Below are 19,752 nucleotides of genomic sequence, written 5' to 3' on the forward strand. Positions count from 1 at the left end.
GGTTCAGAAACTACAAAGTGAAACCAAAACCTAGTGAAAGGGAAGCATGTCCCAAACATAACTGTGTATCTCTGCTTATATACTTCTTCTTATACTTTCTTCTTAAAAGCTTAGCTTTCTCAGTCCCTCTCAGTTCCTGAAGTTTTTACTGGGACTTAGATTTACCATTAGAGAATAACATGCACTCAAGCCTGAAGGGTCAGCCCAGGCCAGCGTAATGTTTAGTGTCTGTGTGAATCTGTTTGGACATGATTCATGCTGGCAAGGTAGAGAAGCAAGGCTAACTAGTGTTACTTATTTAGCTGAGGAATCACAATCTAATTTTTTTTTATAGCTTTTGGTCCTTTGGCAGTAGTGTAACTGCAAACACTATGTCCCATGTGAAATGTCCCTGACATCCACTGTCATGTGATATCTAAAATTGTACAAGAAAGAATATACAGAAATGTCCGTTTGGAGGCAGAACCTGTCTTCCCTTTGTCATGCCACAAGCATGTGATACGCACATGGCTCACAAATGACACATAGCCAAGAACTGCACATATCTTGCATGAAGGTGAGCTCGTGTATATTTTCAAGGTATAACAGTCAGTTATCTTATCCTGATAAGAAACCAGTATATCAAAATCATGGCTAATTAACAAACAGCTCCATTTTTGTTTACTGACGCAAGTTACAAGGAGCAATGACTGTGCTTCAGACATCGTGGGCATACTTTTCAGCCCTTTCCCATGAAGGTTTTCTCTCCAACATTTTCACAGCTGTGTTCAGGCACATTTTTCCAGTGTATACAGTGACATGGTATGTGTATGCATGAATAACTGGTTCTTTTCCTGTGAGATCTCTGCCAGGGAGAGGGTGGGCGCAGTGAAATCTATAGGATTTGGGAAGCTTTGGTAACATCCTCACACTGTTCTGTCAGTGCTATCAGATATCATTTTTTAGCTCTCTCCACCAAAAGCAGCAAGCATTTGAATCTGTAGTTTGGTGGTCACAGGCAGCTTACTAGAAGATAAAACTGACCAGTAGCAGAGGTTATGCAACTGACTGCCAATATATCTGGTTTTCTACTGTATCAAATACTTGCACTTAGATGCTATGGCAGGAGGTGACTTATCAAAACAGGAGAGAGACTTCTTCATCTGAAGAGCTGCTGTGGAGCGGAGGTAAGGGGTTAAGTAATACAGAAGTTCAAGCTGACAGCCAGCCCTCATGCTCTAATGTTCTGTGGAGCTTTCCCTTTGATGGAAAGTATTTCAGCAACAGAAGACTAGCAGCTGAGGTAACACGCTTCTGCTGCAGAAACCTTGTGCTTGCCAATGAGTCAATGAGTGAGGTAATTCTAAGAACAACAGTGGCCAGCTTCTGTTCTTCATTTGTGAGGTTGTGCTGTGAAAAATGGTGGAGGGGGTTACGCTAGAAAATGCTCCAGATCAGGACAAGTTGGAATTAGTTACCTGTTACTAAAATTAAGATGATGTCCGTGGTATGTAGAGAAATCTCAGCCGTTGTTGTGTTATTCATGGTGGAGAACACCAGGACAATGCTTATGGATCACTGCAGTCAAACTTGAGCAGACCTTGTGCTGCTTCTCTCCTCTTCCTTCATATTGATTCTTGAATGTACTAAATCTATATATGAGTGTATTGTGGGTTAATGCATGAGTTGTCAGGAGACAATACTCAAAAACCGTAGCACAAGTTCCATTTCACGTGACCAATCGAACTTGTCACATTGTCAGCAATGTCCTGTGGTGTAAAAGGAGCTTTTCACATTAGCTATTAATATGAAATGAATTCTACAGTAGTTTTTACTATTCAGAATTTTCTTTATGGCTGGCCAGAGGACAGTGAAGCCCAGAGCCCCAAAACTGAGCCATAGATCTGAAAGCAGATAGATGTTACATACTTGCTGTAAATTCCAAGGTTGTGCCATTTGAGCAACCTAAGGAACATTGCTGGTATAGTACAGGAATGTACATATACACATTTCACCTTTGGTGCCCTGGTATGTCTGGATACAGAGAAGTTTTGGGGTGGTGTGTGGGAGTAGTGACACTTTTTTTTCTTCCAATAATCACTTATCAACCAAAAAGAAAACAACAAAGGAACTTCTTTTGATTTAAAAGGAGACAAAATTATTGGTAGATACACCAACTTACCTGGAATTATTGGTAGATGCACCAACATATACCAAAATTCATGGACTTTTCGAAAGTGGTAAATCTTTTTTTTTTCTTTTAAATTTCAGCCCTTGCTGGTTTTGAGGAGGAACTACAGTCAAGACTATGAAGCCATTTTACTCAGAGAGAATAGGCAGTGGTTTTCAGTTGTTGCTGCATCATACTACTTGTAGCAGCACTTACAGGAGACACAGCAGGGAAAAAAATGTTTTTTATAAGATATCCTTACATCATTCTGCATACTCTGTTTCAGAGGTCTTAGAGATAAGTTTGAAGCAGAGATAACCTTATTTAAACGGGATCTAGATTTCATGTATCACAGAAATCAAAGAGTTTTGGACCTGAGCTTAGCTTGTTCTAAAGAGAGAGACTATTTGTACTGTTTAGATTGGGACCTAGTTTGGAATATGCATGAATATTTGGATCTAGGCTTACAGGCAGGGTGAGGCAGCATCAGCTGCCTGTAATGAAGCTGTGAATCAGGCCCTTAATTTCCAGGCATTTCCAGGCATTGCTTTTCTTCAGAGAGAGAGAGAACGAGTTGGCATTCAGCCCTTAGTCTTCATTCAAACCAAATTCCTGTTGCAATATTGCCAACTCTAAGTGCTAAAAATCAGGAGATTAAAAAAAAAAATGTTGTGTATTTCTGTTTGCCGTCTGGTGTTTGAGACTTAATATGGGTTATGTTTTCAGGTTTTCCTTTGCAACCAGAAGAGATAGGAACTCAGTGGATAAAAGGTTAGGGGTAGAATGAGATTTTCACAAATTATTTGACTCCAAAAGTGGGACTTGAATTGAAATCACAAATGTTAGAAGAGTCACACTGTAAAATCCCATGAGTGGGAACACATTACTATATAAGCTTGTGAGAATTTTGTTCAACAAGAACTGTGTGAGGACTCCAGGAATAAATTTGTATTCCATGTTGCTGAATATGCTCTCAGTAAGAGTTAAAAATTCATTTTCAAGAGCCACAGAGAGCTTTTATTTCCTGAACTGGTTTTATAGAGACCTGTCAGCATAGCTACTAGATTTTCAGTGTCCTGATAGATGAGATTCTCTCAATGGCATGCATCTGACCTCTGGCGTAGGCAACAGCAGAGGAACAAGCAAGGGTAGAGGTATACATTTTTTATAGCCAGTGATTCCATCCAGCCAAAATCTCCCAATGAATAAACAGCACCAGATTCAAACATCTTGTCACATCTGTTTTGTAAACCAAACAGCTGGGTGCACAGATGCTTTGGTCTACTAGAGTACTTTAGACTGATTTAATTCTTCTGTCTGCTTAGTTATTTTTTTAATTGGTTTTGATGATTTGACTTTTATTGCTTCTGATGTTGCTGAAATACAGGCACTTCTGTGGCTGATTATGACAGTTACTACAAGAGCATGGAAGGTGGCTTCAGTAACATAAAACCTTCGGGTGAGAGATCACCATCAGCATGTGATCAGCAGGGCTTGAACTCAAGGGCATTGACTTCAGAAGCAGAAACTTTGCTCTCAGAGACAGTTCTTCATCTATAACGTGGCCCTGTCACCAGAAAGCAGTGGAAAATCAGTTACAAAAACACACATAGCTTCTGGGAAAAGAAGGGAAAGCTAAGCAGTTGAATAGCCAGTCTCTCTGTATAAATTATGTATACATCATGTGTACATTTATTTATTTATTTATTTATTTATTCATGGATGACAGATCATCTTGTTCATGTTCTCCCTACCCTTCCTCCCTAAACCCATTCTGTCAGTCTTGCTATCCTCTCATCAAAACATGTCAAAAATTACTTTAAGGCTCTTCAAATGCAAGATTTGGTCTCTCTCGTCCACACAGTTAAATAACTCTCATGCTTATGAGGACTTTAAATAATAAGTAATATTTTATCTGAAAGAAGATATGCCTAGCAGCTCTGTGATTCCCCATGCTACTCAATCTTTTCGTGACCCATTGTGGACTCACAAGGAAGAGCCTTCTGAGAAACAGCACCTCACTGAACACTTGGCATGTGTGTCAATGTCCACCAAGGAAGTATTGAACCAGTCCAAAGCTCCTCAGCTAACAAAAGCGGAAACAAACACAGGCTAAGATGGACTGGCTTCTGGCCAACCTTAATTAGTTAAGTTCTTCTAAGCATCATGTATTTACCTCAAAAAAAAAAAAAATCTGTTCATATTAAATCAAAATCTTGTGGGGTAATTAACTACCAAATCCAGGCCAGAACCCAATACCAGTTTCTCATATTGCACTACAACATCTTCTAACTGCCATTTCAACCTCAGACTGCTTCCATACTCTGCTGAGCTGTGAAGCCTGCATGGTCTGCACTGCCGTCACTTGTGGAGTGCTTCCCCCTAGTCTTCCCTGTGGGCAGTTGGCATGAAGACTGCTTGTTGCACACAGCTCAGGAGTCCAGAGTCTTGTCTGCCCCTGGCTGTTCCCTCAGTCCTATCTTTGCTCTCTCCATCCCTTTGTGAAGATTCATCCATGAGGAAATACCACACAAGCCCTCAGTGCCATGAGTGTATTATACAGATATGACTCATCCTGTGTAGATCCTTGTAAATTTTCTTGCAAGCTTCAGGAACACAAAACTACTTCTTTGTTCACCTGACTTGTTTTTCCTTTAAGTCTATAAAACAAAAAAGAAGGGAGTAGTGCCCGTAAGGGAGCATGGGATTTTCCTCTAACTGGGCGATCAGGGAAAGTGCTCTGTAGCTATTGCTAGTAAGCAGGCAGGAGGGAATCCTGTCCTCTATGTCACCAGCGGGACATTGGCTCACCTTTAGTCATTCTATATGCACCATGACATTTGCTAAGTCAGACTTCGCTCTCATGTCTCTGAGTTCATTCCAAGGGGCACTAAATTATTCACTCCGCTCTCCCAGGAAGACCTCTCTGTCACCCATTCTGGAGGGTGCAGTGAGGTACTGAGTCACGAGTCAGTTAAGATTAATTACAATTGCTCCACTTTCACTGAACCTTAGAGGATCACATATCACTCCCTCACCCTATGCCTTTCTGTGATAGGGAATTTACACTTTCTGAGTCCAGCACAACTATCTAATAATCTTTCAAGTTACCTGCAGTTCTTTATAAGCTTTTAGCACTTTGTAACACACAACTGAATTTTACTTTGAGAAATAATTTTATAAAACTCCTTTCCCTGTTCTAGGAGACATAGATCTGTTTCATTCAGTGTCAGAACTTGCACAAGTAAAATGAGCATGATGTTGTCCCTTGATGTCAACAGCTGAAAACTACTCTTACATTTTACCCTAACATTCAGCACTGTTTGTATAATCCTTTCTTAAACATGAAGCAGTGCAACCACTTAACTGTTGAGGCCCAGATGTTATAGTCAAGGAGCTTGTACTCTGAATTAGAAAGATTCTACATATTTTTGGCCCAGGTAAATATTCCATTAATGTATTTTTTTTTCTGCTCAAGGAATATCTCTGAAATGTTGCTGTTTCCTGAGGATAGTTGTACAAAAATTTAAAATGAACAGCATAGGCATGATTCTAAGCATTGCCAATAATCTTCTTCCAGGAAATGAATTAAAAAACTCAATCAATGTGTATTTGAGCCTGTGAGATCATAATTTGATTTCCTCCCATTGCTCAGGGTAGTTAACCTCATTCACCCAAATAATCATACAAATTAAACAGCAGTCTTGTAAGAAGACTCAGGACTGTAAAGTGTCTTAAGTCTGTTCAGACAATACAGGCTTTTCTTTATCCTTAGAAAGGCTGTATTTTGGGAGGCTGGGAATGTGTTAAATGGCACAATTTGTACTTCACCAAGATTTGAGTGCCAAATAAAGGTAATGCACAAGTATGTATGTTTGTTATCTCCCCCTAGAAAGAAAATGACTACATTCGCAGTACTGGTGCTTCAGATGGTAATGGCAGAGAACGTATGGTTGATATTGTATATTAGCATTTTTGTGTCAAGGATTTGGAATACCATTTTGTGGGTGATGGGGTGAGCAGGGGGGTGAAGATAGAGGAGTGTTAATAAACATCCTTACTGCTTCCTAGTACTCATAATTTGTTTGCTTTTTTAGAGAAGAAATCCTCTTTGTACCTTATGTCAATCATAGCTGAGAATATGTCCTCCTTTTCATGTGAATAAATGAATGTGAATATATGTGAATAAAGTAACATGCCATTTCTTTTCTCAAAATTATGCATACAGTTCATATGGTGAGAAACCATTTTCTCCTAAAGCCCACAGTGCTGTTTCAAATGCTGATGTTTTTGTAGAAATTGGGGGAAAAATTGCTAGTTGGAGTTGGCTTCAAGGAAAACAGTCAAGATTTGTAAGACTGTCATTTGAATTGAGTGAAGTCCTTTTTCCTTTTTCCTCTTTAGTTGTATTCAAACAGGATGTCAGTTTTTAGCCTTCTTTCAGAAGTAACAATCAACAGTCAGAGCTCTCCCATGCCCAGAGACCAGTAGCTCTGTGCCGTCTGTTGGCCGGGATGGAAACAAACCTGGGGCTTGTGTAAGTGTGAAAATTCTCAGTAGGGAAACAGCTGTGTTTTGATCCTCCAAGAGCATCTTGGAAAGTAGCAGGGGGAATGGTAATTATGAAGATGATTTTATAATCTCCACATTTAAATATATATATATTTCATAGATGTTCCCTTTTCAATATGCATTTGCTTAGGCACAAAAGCTCTACTAGCTGCATATATGTTGCCCTGTGCCACAGTTTGTACGTAAATCCCATGGATTGTACATGAACATAGATGTGAAGACACGAAAGTCCAAAATAAGGTTTGGGGAAGAGTTTTTTTCCCCATTCCTTCATAAGTACCACAGTCACATCAAAATTCAGTCAGTATCAAACTTTTCTGATGCTGGGTACTGGAGTGGCTTGGGGCTTACTACTACACATAGGATTGTTCTGAGCCTAACTGGAAAACCCAAGACATTTGCAGATGGTAAAAAACCCATCCGACACTGTGCAGAAAGGTTACACTGGGATAACTGGGCTATAACCAGGAAGGAAGAGGGAAATTCCACTGATCCCCAGCAGAGGAGAGGGGACATTTTGGAGCCACCATAGACTACTGAGTCAGACTTTAGATATCAACTTTATTTTATAAAATTTTAAGGCCCCATCCCACCTATTAATAAAGGCACTGGAGTTGATAGTTTCCTGTTGACATAAGTAAACTACCTGGTAAACTAACTAGTTTACATGGCTTTTTAGTGGAAATCTACATTCCGGAGTATGAAAGACACAAGAATGTGTGCATATGAGATGCAATTCATAAGCCTATATTGTTCATAAGTCTGTATTGTTATACATATTATGTGGACAGCATTTCAGCAGGCCACAAGTATGTTTGCTGAGGCATCTACCTTGGAGGGGATAGGGTAGAAGCATGAAAAAGGAGGGCCAAAGCAGTCAACAGCTGAAAGCTGAGAAATAGCTTCTAAATAAACATTTGATACCGTTTCAGTCAATGGATCTATGGCTACTTACAATAGTGGATCTGCCACAATACTTCTCTCAAAGTGATTTTCTCTTTCTTTTCTTTCTTTCTTTCTTTCTTTCTTTTTTTTAATTTTACAGTATGCTAGTTTTTGGTGCTTGAATTTTTGCACCTGTTGTTTGTACACAGAATATTAACACAATACTCCTAGATTTGTTTGACTTTAAAAGTTTGTGTTGCCATTATGCTATTTTCCTTTCTTTTTGTGAGAGACGGACAATTAAAAACATTCCCACTATTTGTAAATTCTCCTTGTGAGGAACACAGCAGATTGTCTGGATCTTCTGCTTGTTGTTCTGGCTTCGCTTTCAGAACTGAATGCACTCCTTCTGTGCCGTCTGTTTGAGTTTTGACAATGCAAAGGATAAAGCTGGAGGAAGTCCCATGTATAAGAGAGGTCTAAGCTTCTGCTTTATCTCATTTTTAATTGAATTTCGATTTCAAATTAGATTCCAGTTACTTTTATGTAATTCAGTGAAGGAGGATGCAGAGTTTTTGCCGTCCCCTTTCTCTAACTACAAGTCCTCTCTAGTCACAAAACAATAACGTATAATGGGCATTATATTTAAGGACAGCTCATGTTTTCAGCTGGTACTCTTTTCTTCCAAAATACATTATTTTGCATACATTGAATTGCTAAAACATATATAGGAGTAGCTAAAACATTCACTGTCGAATGCATTAACATTTTTCCTCTTAATTAACTGCACGTTAATTATTCATCAAGTGGAAGACAAACTAGTACATTTCCTTTAACTGATTATGCAGTGTGCTTTTGTAATACGCCTTTTATTGGACAAAGGGACAAATCTTCACTTGGAGGGATAGGTACAGGTGTTTGCCTTCATTGCAACATCTGCAGTGTCTTCACTGCAAATTAGTTGAATTTACTTCACAAACTTTTTATTTGATATTGTCTTCTCAGCCTGGTTTTGTCTTGTAGGTAAAAATCAGCATTTTCCAGGTCCATTTTACTTTGCAAAATTACCACACTGGTAAGGCTAGTGCTACTGTAAGTTCTTTTATTGTCAAAAATAATTCCTGTAACCAAGCCTGTCAATGTACACTTGCTAACTTGGACATGTGGTATCTTTGCAACATTTTATACAGACTAATTTACAAAACATGGGACAGTATGATGAGTCTCCTAGTTATTAATTAAATGTTGATAGCACGTGTTAAGTATTTTTTATAAAATATTCTGAAATGCATTACAGATGAAATGAAGAACACTTATTGTCACAACCTATCAGTCTGAATTACGAGTTTAAATTCACTTGTATAGCCCAGTTACAGATTTCTGTCTGTATTATGAAACCAGCAAACTTTTATTAGCAAACAACTTTAATTGCTAAGAGCTGGTTCAAAAAACATATGTCATTATACACCCTGTTTATAAACAAAAAAAGCAAATGTAGAAAATTTTGTAAGATCATCTTGCAGCTTCTTAACTTTGTAAATTAAGAGTTTACTATTGAATATTACAAAATAAATTAAAAATTTAATTAAAGGGTATCTTTATGACAGCCTTAGAAATGAAGCTTTGGTTCATTAGAAGAAAAATTCTACTACTCTAGTATGTTCTAATAGAGAGCATGTTAAGCCTGCTCTCTACACAGGGAATTTGGTTGGGCTGTATTCTGTTAGTTTGTATTTGAGGATAGTTGTCTGTCTGGGAAATTCAGAATGTTTGCTCTGCTGGAAACGCATATGCCTAAAATTCATGACATGTACAGTGTAAATTCATACCATATAATTAATTCATACCCTATATATGAAGTACCAATTAAAAACCCTGCAAAAATTCAGCTATTCATGTCACCTTATCAAATTGGAACTAAAAATGCTGATCTGGTCAAAAACTACCAGTGAGAGAAAACTAAGTTCACTATTGAAACTTGGATTCAAGGTAAAATAGGGGAAGGATCCATGTTCCTTCCCTAAGTTGATTAATGAAAAGTCAGATACCTGATCTGAACCAGAATAGAGTCAATGGGCAGTGAGGGGTATCTCTGGAAGGGTGACTTACACAGCACTCGAAGTGGGTTATGTGAGATAAATCACCCCACAGTGTTACTGTGCGCTGTCCTTGCAAGCTACAGAGGAGGCTTTGGTGAAATGCCTACCTTTTCCATTCAGGGAGATGAAGCAATTCCTGGACCTGAGACTGCCATGCTGATTGCCTCTTGTGGAGTTACAGTAGTTTTATTTGGTTGTAAATCTTTAATTTCAGGGTCTGGAAAGATTTAGGGATGATATAAATTGCCATTAAGGTTTATTATATGTTTGGGTACTGGTGTTTTAGTTTGTTATTGTTTGTGTTTCAGGTATGACAGTTTGTATGTACAACATCTACTGTCTAAGACAGTCATAGTTCTGGCCAGTTTTCTGCCTTCAGGCCCAGTTTGTGACCCTGCACCGGCTTCTGAACAGATGTATTATGCAACAAAAGTAGAAAGAGTGCCAAGCCCTTTAGCATAGTCTTGCAGACAAAATCCTCCTTTCCCAGCATCAAGAATGTCAGGGCTGGGTTACAATAGCCAATTCAGCTTCTATGCTGTACAAAGACACATAGTTTTACCTCCTGTGCAAGAAGGAATGCAGAGGACTGCTTATATGGCCCCAGATCCCAGCCTGCCGTGTATTTTAGGGTGGACAGATGGAAGCCGCATTGGATCTAGCTGTGGAGGGAGTACAGATTAATTGCTATCTGACTGTCACAGAATTATACCAATTTCATTTGCCCAGGATGTGGTACATATTCCAAGGCAAAGCAAGAATAACATTTGCCTGATGGTGTAACTTTACTTGTTCTCCTGACTGCAAGAGGAAGAAAGAGACATAATAGTGCATGGAACTCTGTTTCCCTACCGAGGAGAAATAAAAGCATTTTGTCCTGCAGGCACAGAATTTTGTTAGTTTGCTTTGCCAATACCTGGTTTTCAAATCACTTCAAATTAGACTCAGCTTAATTCAGAAAGCAGCTCTTTCTGTTTCACCTTCAGATAATACTTATTTAGTTTAGAAGATTATGGAAACACAGACACAATAAAAGTTCTCCACAGTAAATAAGAGGGTTTTTCCATCTTTGTAGCTCCTGGATAAAGAGGGCTAGGCCCCTGTGTTTTACCTCTAAGCAAACTCCCCGAACCAGTTCAGGGTACCTCTGCTGCCTCTCTCCTGTTCTGGGATTCCACGGGGTGGATGCAGTTATCAGCACATCACAAGATCCACTTAGTAGTGAAGGACATCTCTGAGCCATAGCTTGTAATGGTGGTGAAACTTGAGTGAACATTGAGAGAAAGAGTGGATGATGGGAGAAAAAAGATCTTTGATTCTCTCTGCCAAAATACTCATTGACTTCTGGTAACAATGGGCCTCAGCTGGACCATTCCAGGGGAAGTTACATTTCATACCTCCCATCTCTAAGGAATAGCCACTGATATAGCAGTGACCAGCTTCATGTGGCACATGAGGTCTTGGAGTGAGAGAGAAGGGGATCTGCTGTACAGAATAGATATGAGGCATACTGCTAACTGCAGAGCAGGGTGAGAAAAGCCCCAGTTGTGGGAACTTCCTGGTCTGCGAGACCTCTCAGGTTAGCATCTAGTGCTATATTACTTATCGTTGGCACCTAGGCTCCTTTACTGACTGTTTTGGACAGTTTTGTAAGAGATAATGCTTTGCAACAGCCAAATAATATTTGCACAGTGCATGATAAAATTTGGTAACTCTTAGTTTTTCAGAGTTCTTTTTCTATTTTTTTCTGAGAGCTTAAATAAAAGCTTGGGAACATCTGTCTGTTTAAATTGATGGATGTGTGCAATTACTCCGTTGAAACTTACACCAATATAAATAGAGTTACAATAACATAAAACCGATGTAAAATCAGAATCAGGTCCCAAATAATTGACTGACTCATGAAACTGTTACACATAGATATGGAACCTGCACTGGTTTGTTTTTACCATTAGCAAATCCAGTAAAGTATTTCTTTGAATTTTTCTCCTTGTAGAGGCATGTAATGTGCTTCAGTGAACTTAATCGTGTGCAGCCTCAGGTGACTGCTGCTTGTATTTCTATGTTATTTTCTAGCCTTCTTTTCATTCTCCCTTATTAATAGAGATGCTGAGGTTTCAGAGGAAGCTTAACTTTCTAGAAGCCGTTTCTCTTCAATTAGCTGTGACACATACCCGCCTGATGGATGGATGGTACTCACTTTCTCTGCAGAGGAGTATCTGATTTCTTTGGGAGTCCTCTCAGACTCTAACATTGCTGAGACAGCTGCTCTCTCTCTCCTTTTTTTTTTTTTTTTTTTTTTTTTTCCCCAGCCAGGAAGCACCATGTACTTGCTCTAATTACAAACCCTGTGATCTGGCCATTCTTCAGCTTTTGCAGCCTGTTCATAACTCTCCTTGTAGAGATTTTAAAGATGATCTGGACTCAGAACACCTGATCCCTCTAAAGACATTCCATATCATTTATTGCTTAGTTTCGCATTGATCTCACTTTGGTATGTTTACTGGGGGCAGAGGAGTACGGAAGAAAAAGGTTGTTTATTTCTATTTTAATATTCACGGAAGATGACTGGGAAAGCAAAATGTAGCACATACGCTGGACTATAACTGCCTTTTCAGACAGGCCATTCTGTGTATAAGTATGCAGTACTTGCTGTCTGCTACATAACATGCTGTGTCCTGTGTGGCTTGTCCTAGCAGCTTTACAGAACCTCCTCATTTTCGATGGCCAGAGGAATTCAGTGTTTGTGATTCACGAAGTCTGAGTTCAATACCTGCTGGTGGCTGTGGTGCACAATGACTGTTATCTGTAGCAGGTACCACTGGAAAGTCCATCCCAGCTGGATTTAGGTTATTAAAGTCATTATAAAGATTGGTCTAAGTCTGCAGGGAAACTCTTATGAGCCAGGGAGTGTGTACAACCAGTGGTGTCCCTTGCCGTTGGATTAGGTATACTAGCTTGCACAACTACACAGGGCACCTGTCTCCTTATCTCAACCTTTGTGTGACCCTGAACTGACCTTATAAAATACTTGATTTCCCCAGTTTCAAGGGGAATTGAGAATGCCAAGGTAATTCCTTTCTTGTACAGGGACAGGCTGTCACAGTGCTATCCCTTGGCTGTAGTTGGGGCCCCCTGGCCTTCTATGCCCTGTGTAGATGACAGAGATGAAGCATTTGAATACCTTCAGTGCAAGGAACCATTTTAACTCCCTCATACCAGATCTTTTCTTTGAGATATGGTGTAGCCCCCCCCCCCTTTTTTTTTTGACCCTATTTCTCCTGTATACTTATATACTAATTCTGTGGTAGGTGGCTAGCAAGGCTATGGATGGCTAGTGGCATCACCACAGTTTGTGCAGAGAATGCCTGTTAAATATCAGACTGGAGCACATAGTGTAAAATGGTGAATGCAAAAACTGAGAGACATTTGATGGGCCTTTCTATAAACTTTGATTATACCATTTAGTCTATGAGTGTTAGGCTGTCAATGGCTGTTCAAGCAAAGAGTAAAAGAAATGAATCTGAATTCTAGGACATTTTGAACATTTTGAAATCATATGAAAGGACTTCTTTCTAGAGGAAAAGAGAAACCTAACTGTAAAGCAAGAAGCAAATGGAGACTTTAAATGAAAAACTTCAGTACAGGCAATATTTTTAAAAAGTATTGTAATGGCATGATACTTCAAATCCTGCTTTAACTGATACTCATACAGATTGAGTGGAGGATATGACTGACATTTGCTGTTAACTTACACAGAAAATAACCGGGGGGTATACATATCAGTGTAGGTATATGCGTTAAAGGATCCTGTTGGCCATTGAATGCCCCAAAAGTTCTTAAACTCTGTGTTGTTTACTATAAAATGTTATTTTATTTTGCAGAATGAGATGGTCATAAAGTCTGTGAGCTGAAAAGGAAGAGCGCTAGGTGTAGAAATGGAATGAGAGAATGATAAGAATGAGTGCAAGAATGAACAGGGAAGGAGACAGAAGGAACTGAATTTCAAGAATGCGTTTGTGAGGTATCATGTTCTAATGAACATATTTACCTAAATAATGCTCACAGAGTTTGTGCAAATTTCCCATTGATTCTGATTAGTGTACATAAAAATATGCACATGTATTTTCTTCAAATATAAATTTTGTCCTGTTGCATGGAAAGGGATATTTCTATCTCTTTGCCTCCTGCCTCTGTCTCTCAATGACAGTGTAAGTAGGTCAGCCTGCAATGGCAGAGCATCCATCACTGGAAAAGGATGACCAGGGTTTTCCTGGGTTGGAAGCATGTGGAAGACATGAATGTGGAATGTAAGATATAAAATTATACCTGTAGTATATGAATTTTCCGTAATTCAGGGATTTCTCTCTAATTCGAGGAAAGTCTTGTCAAGTTAGTCTATGGAGGACAATATTTGGTGATACGGTTTTGTCTAATATGGTTTATTTTCACCTTACAGGTTAATGGCATTTTTACAGTACCTTTCAGACACATGGAAGCCCTTGATAAACAAGATCCTGCTAAATGGTCTTACCTTGTCTCCATTCCCTGAAATTTTCAGCCATTTCTTTGTTGAAATCAGTAGCTATTCACAGAGCATAGAGTATATTTTTTGGTTAGCCTTCTCCATAGAACTGTGTTTATTTACAACTCTACACAGCGAGAACCTGGAGGCATTTTGTGCTGGGCTGTCTTCTGAGCATTATTTCTGTAACGGTATATTATCCATGAGGTAACACTGACTGTCCACCTGAAGATGCAGAGAAAAATGCCATCCAAAGAAAAGATCAACTCAGTTAGCTTAGAACATCCATGTTTTTCTTTTTTAAATTGCACTGTTGCATTGTTTACTATAGAGCCTGTACTGATATATTTTTTTAAAACTTAGTAGTGTGGCTGAGCAGTTTGAAAGATGCATTAAAAAAGCACAGGCAAAAGAAACTTTTTTTTCATTTTTGGATGTCTTCCAGGCCACCTAGATCAGATTCAGGCCTTGACTGCTGCCATTTTACACTGTTTGTCCCCTGTCACTGTTCGGTCTTGGCACAATCCTATTCCTGTTTAACTGACATAAGCTTATAACATATACATTCTAATACTTACATATCTGGTAAAGGTATTGTTTGATCCAGAAGTTTCAAAGACTGTGCTGTTTGTCTAAGACATGGAAAACAGCTTTATGCAGATTCTTTACTGTTTCACCCCCCTCTGCCAAGCATGCATGACACCCAGAGACACACAATTGTAGTTACTCCTTTAAACAGTTTTATTTAAGAAGATCATGTAATCAATGAGCAAAAACTGGATGATTTTGAGTGAAATCCTGATCTCACTGAAGACTTTAGCAAAACTTCTTCTATAGCAAAACTTGCTTATTTATTACGGACCTGGGTTTGCCACTTTTGAGTTATAGGGGATCTTTTTGTATTGACATCACTATATCTAAGGCATGCACTATATCAACAAATGTGGTGTCTTTGAATGATGAGTGACATGATTACTATTTCTACCTCATTATGTGAAGTTCATTTTGAATTTGCAAAGGTCTAACACCATAAGGAAAATATCTATATACATATTTTGAATGTACCTATCCCTCCACCGTGAGCATGATTCATCCAGAAAACCAGAGAGAGATGTAGCATAGCACACGTGTGTATTCTTTAAGGCTAGGATAAATGAGGACTGTAAACCAGCATATATTAATTTCTGCCATTACTGGTTTTAATGTCTGTGTACCTGGACTTAGAAGCACTACCAAAATCAGGTAAGTTTTCATTTGCACCTTACTGCTTTCTGGTAGAGTAACAAGCAGCATAAAAGAGGAATATCTGAGCATTCTCCCAGATGTTCTGCTTGCTAACGCACTGCCCATGTGCCGGCCGTATTTGGTATTTTTAGATTTCTCTGAGATCCAAAACACTATCAAACCCCAGCAGCTTTTTCACTCTGAATCTTCTCCATGCTTCATGGCACTTGTTCTTATTTTATGATGCCAAAGCAAGGGCTAAATAATCAGATACCCTGGCACTTTGACACATTTCTGAAACTACAGAAAAATTTGGGGCTTAGGGAAGCATTCTTCAGCTTCTCTGGTAAAATTCTTATCCAGTAATACTCTCCCTAATTTATTCTGAGGTTAAAAAGAAGGGAAAATACTCCTCTTATCCACAATATTCTTCCTTGTAAGTCTCACAAAAATATTTCTGTTCCTTCTGCCCTGATACCCCCCACACTCATACACACATCTCATCTCCTCTTATGTAAGGTTTTTAAAAATTCCAGTGTTTCTCCTGGGGACCAAGAGGCTGAGTTAGAAAGCCTGTCTACATCATATTCAAAGTTGACACCTGATTCCTATTTAGATTAGGATCTGAATTTCACCAGCTAGTGCTATTATTCAAATCTGATTAATGCACTAATGTAAATTGTTCAAGACGCTGCATCTCCTTTCTTATTAATGCTTCTTATATTTTGATCCTGTTCCTTTCTCCCTTCCAGGACTTCACTATCTGTCTTTCTTTTCATCTGACTGTGACACAACATACAACCAATTCCTCCATGTCTGTTGTTTATCTCTAGTATTAAACAAATTACAATGCTTGTTTCTTACCTTGCTTATTGTGAGTATTAAAAGGCTGATTTGATCACCTTGTTATATTGCTAGTAAATATACAGTGGCTCTGGGAAAGCAGTTACAACTTCAGGGAGCTTGGAATAACCCAGTTGAAATGCAACCTGAAAACCTAGAGCATGCACAAAAAGAAGTCCCTTCCTGCAATGTAGACCCCACTGAACCAGTATGGAAGGTATTTTCTCAGCTATTTCCACCTTTGGTGTAAGGAGTCTCCGAAGTTATTTTTACAAGAGATTTTTTTTTTAACCTCTGTGCATCCCTCCTGTACACTCTGTGCCTGTTGTCCAAGAACCGCTAAGTGATTGACAGAAAGAGGTGGTGTGAGCCAGCATGCCATGTGACCCACATGGAGCTTCTGTCACCAAGCAAAGCATGTCTTGGCAGGCCTGTCTGATCACTGACCCGATATCATTTCAAACCACTTCTTGGTAAAAGGTTCCTTTCTGGGAAAGATTTCTTAAGATCCAGACTATCCGTGTGTTGTATTTTCATACCTTGTCAAGTTGCTGCTGTCAATACTGGAAGTGCTATTTGCAGGGCAGGTATTCATGCACTTTTCAATATCTTAGACAAATGCAGATGTATGGATCTTCTATACATGCTCCAAGACTGGGACTGTCTGGGCAATGCAGCACATATAGCATGTCTCATTATATCAGACTTTACAAGAGTTAAAATGGCTTTAATAGAAAATATATACTACAACAAGGAGCCTTATTCTCAGCAAGAGGAGAGCTACTAGTAACTGATATTTTTACTGGGTCATAAAATCATAGAAAAGATCAGATTAGAAGGAACATTTGCAGGTGTCTAGTCCAAACCCCTGCTCTGAACAGGGCTAGCTTCAGAGCTAGCACTGGTCGCTCAGGCCTTCATTGAGTTGAGTTCTGAAAACCTCCAAAGATGGAGATGACATAGTTTCTCTGGACACATTTTACTCAAAATCAGAGTGCAAATTATTTTTATATCTCAGGTTTTCAAGGAAGAGTAGAATATATTTTGCTCTTCTATTTGGAGAATCATTTATGCCCTGGCTGCAAGTGTTTAGGCCAGAATTTACTCATGTAACTACAGCAAATGCATATGGCAAAATTCCAAAGGGTTTTCCTGGAGCTTGCCCCACAAAGACGAGAGGATTATAAAACCACCAGTTATGAGTACAGTGTGAAAATATGCCCATGTGACGGAATCTGGCCAAGGTTCACCACTTGGATGCTCACCAGCCTGCTGTGTGAGGATCCAGCCATTGGATCCTTCCTTTCACTTGAATTTTTACGGGATTTGGGCAGAATCCAGGCAAGTGCCCCAGTTTGCTTCCTCTATCTACTCTCTAACAGCTGCTTCTGAGACCTCATTGTGTGACTGCTTAGCCCAGGTTTCAGATTATTCAGTCTTTTCTTATATCAGTATTTCCACTGAAAAGATTAACATTCAGTTTTCACCTATCTCTTCAACATTTAGGCCATCATTGCTATGGGTGGGTACATACAGCCTTTGTGTAAAGTTTCTGAACATAACATAGTCATTTACTTACCAGAAAAATACAAAAGAACTTACCAGTTTTTGTTGACTTACAAAACTCCAAAAACATTATGAATGCTGGCTCTCTTTGGGAATTGGGCATGGTGTCAATGGTGTCAAAGTATCAGAAAGACAGGACTCCCCATTGCCCCCATTAGGGTCCCGCACAGATCCTCCTGATCATGAAATGATGAACTAAACATTGAACAGGGAATTCCTGTTCTCTTCACTCTCTTGGGTGGCTATTCTTTAGTAAGCCCTCTAGCAGACTTTGTGGCCAAGGTACTCCATCTCTAGGAGCAATTCCTTCTTTATGGGATCCAGTTCATTGTTTAGGATGTCCGTATTTAGATAGAGGACAGTCTATTTTCAATTGCCTTCTGATCTTGATTTTGTGTGATGTGTCCTGGAATCTCAGCCCCACAGGGAGATAGCAAAGGGGAAGGAACTATACTTCTGGAATGGAGTTGGCAGCTTGGTGAATACACATGGAGAGAATTTGTGAATCTGACACATAATGCATAATGAACTCTCCACATTGTCACAATTAAAGGTCTGGCTTGCAAAATAATCAGTTTGAAGCAATGGTGGGAAAGCCTCATGACCTACTTTTAAGAAGACACGACATTAACGTAGCAAAGTAGCAAGTCTAGAAAGCATTTGGTAAAAAAGCACTGGGAGTGACACTCTAAAGATACAAATAAATTTTCAACAATGTTAGAGTGCAGCCGGTTCACTCACAGATTTAGAAGTGAGATGTCTGTGCATCTGTAGAATTATGAATGAATGAAAAAATGATCAGACATATCAACACCAGGGAGAGCAAAGCGGTGCTGGCCAATATCATGGTCTGAACAGTTAAGGCAGAGCTCATTTCCAAATGTATGTTGTTACTTTAGTAAAAAGAGGCCAGATGCACAGTGGCTAATCAATTTGCCAAGTGTAGTGTGTGGTAAGTATCAGGAAGACTGGTGGTATTTCTTAGCCTGTGGACCATTCCTCACGAGCAGAGATACACCATGAGGCATAAAGTCCATCTCTTGGCTTTGCTTTCTTTAAATGTAAGGTAAGATCTTTAAATGTAAGGTCAATCTTTTATATCCTGTGATCAGTCATTGGTATGCGGAAGAAGTTTCTTGTTTCCAAAGGAAGTAGGACTAATAACCAGGTGGATCTGTATTTTGCAGTCATTTTCTCTGCAGTTCGTAAGACAAAATAACTAAGGGTTGTACTTAGTGCATAACTTTTTCACTGTTGTTAAGTTTAATTTTTTATTGGAAAGGCAGAGGATAAAGACTTTAACCCTTCACTACTCACCGAATTTCTTAAATCAATAGCAGCATGGAATGTGTAGTCTAATTTTACAAGTGACCTGTGATATCTGCAAACAAAAACAACCTGAGCCAGTCCTCAGACTCCCTTTGAAACCAGCTGAGAACTAATCAGGAGAACCCATGGGCATGTTTCCTCTCATCGTAAGGTAAATATCTATGTTTAGCCAGATGAATCATGCTCTGCCCTCCAGTTTCTGCATTGACTCTATCTCCACTGACACTAAAGGAAGGACAGAGGAAGCCCACTTACCTAGACACCTACCTTGTAGACAACGTTAGGTAAGAGGATTCTCACCTCTAGTTGCAGAATATAAAAACTCACCTTGTCCCTGTGAGACTTCTTTTTCTGGGTACCACATTGCTCTTTACTTCTTACTTCTTGTCTTTCCTGCATATGAATGGAAAAAAAGTGGAATTTGGGTGCTGCTTTGAGTTCACTCCTGAGATTCTTTGTTTCTTCTTTATATATCTTAACTATGTATCAGGTTTCTCTTTTCTATACTGTTTCTGACTTTAAAAACCCTGCTCTTCCATTTTTCATGTTCTTTTTAAATG

General features: G+C 39.1%; 1 long non-coding RNA gene across 9 annotated transcripts in view; it reads right to left on the reverse strand.

The window, feature by feature from the left end:
- Positions 1 to 19,752, reverse strand: part of LOC112988245 (uncharacterized) — a 51,613-nt gene that overhangs the window by 3,155 nt on the left and 28,706 nt on the right. For 8 of the 9 annotated variants that reach the window (XR_010387752.1, XR_003260482.2, XR_010387749.1 and 5 more), the window contains 2 exons: positions 19,520 to 19,585; positions 14,240 to 14,455 (listed from right to left, as the gene is read on the reverse strand). This is a non-coding gene — a long non-coding RNA (uncharacterized LOC112988245). The remainder of the gene's footprint in view (positions 1 to 14,239; positions 14,456 to 19,519; positions 19,586 to 19,752) is intronic. The other variant, XR_010387751.1, reaches the window with a different exon arrangement.

The sequence above is a fragment of the Dromaius novaehollandiae genome, chromosome 2 (genome assembly GCF_036370855.1).
Source record: "Dromaius novaehollandiae isolate bDroNov1 chromosome 2, bDroNov1.hap1, whole genome shotgun sequence".
Classification (NCBI taxonomy): domain Eukaryota; kingdom Metazoa; phylum Chordata; class Aves; order Casuariiformes; family Dromaiidae; genus Dromaius; species Dromaius novaehollandiae.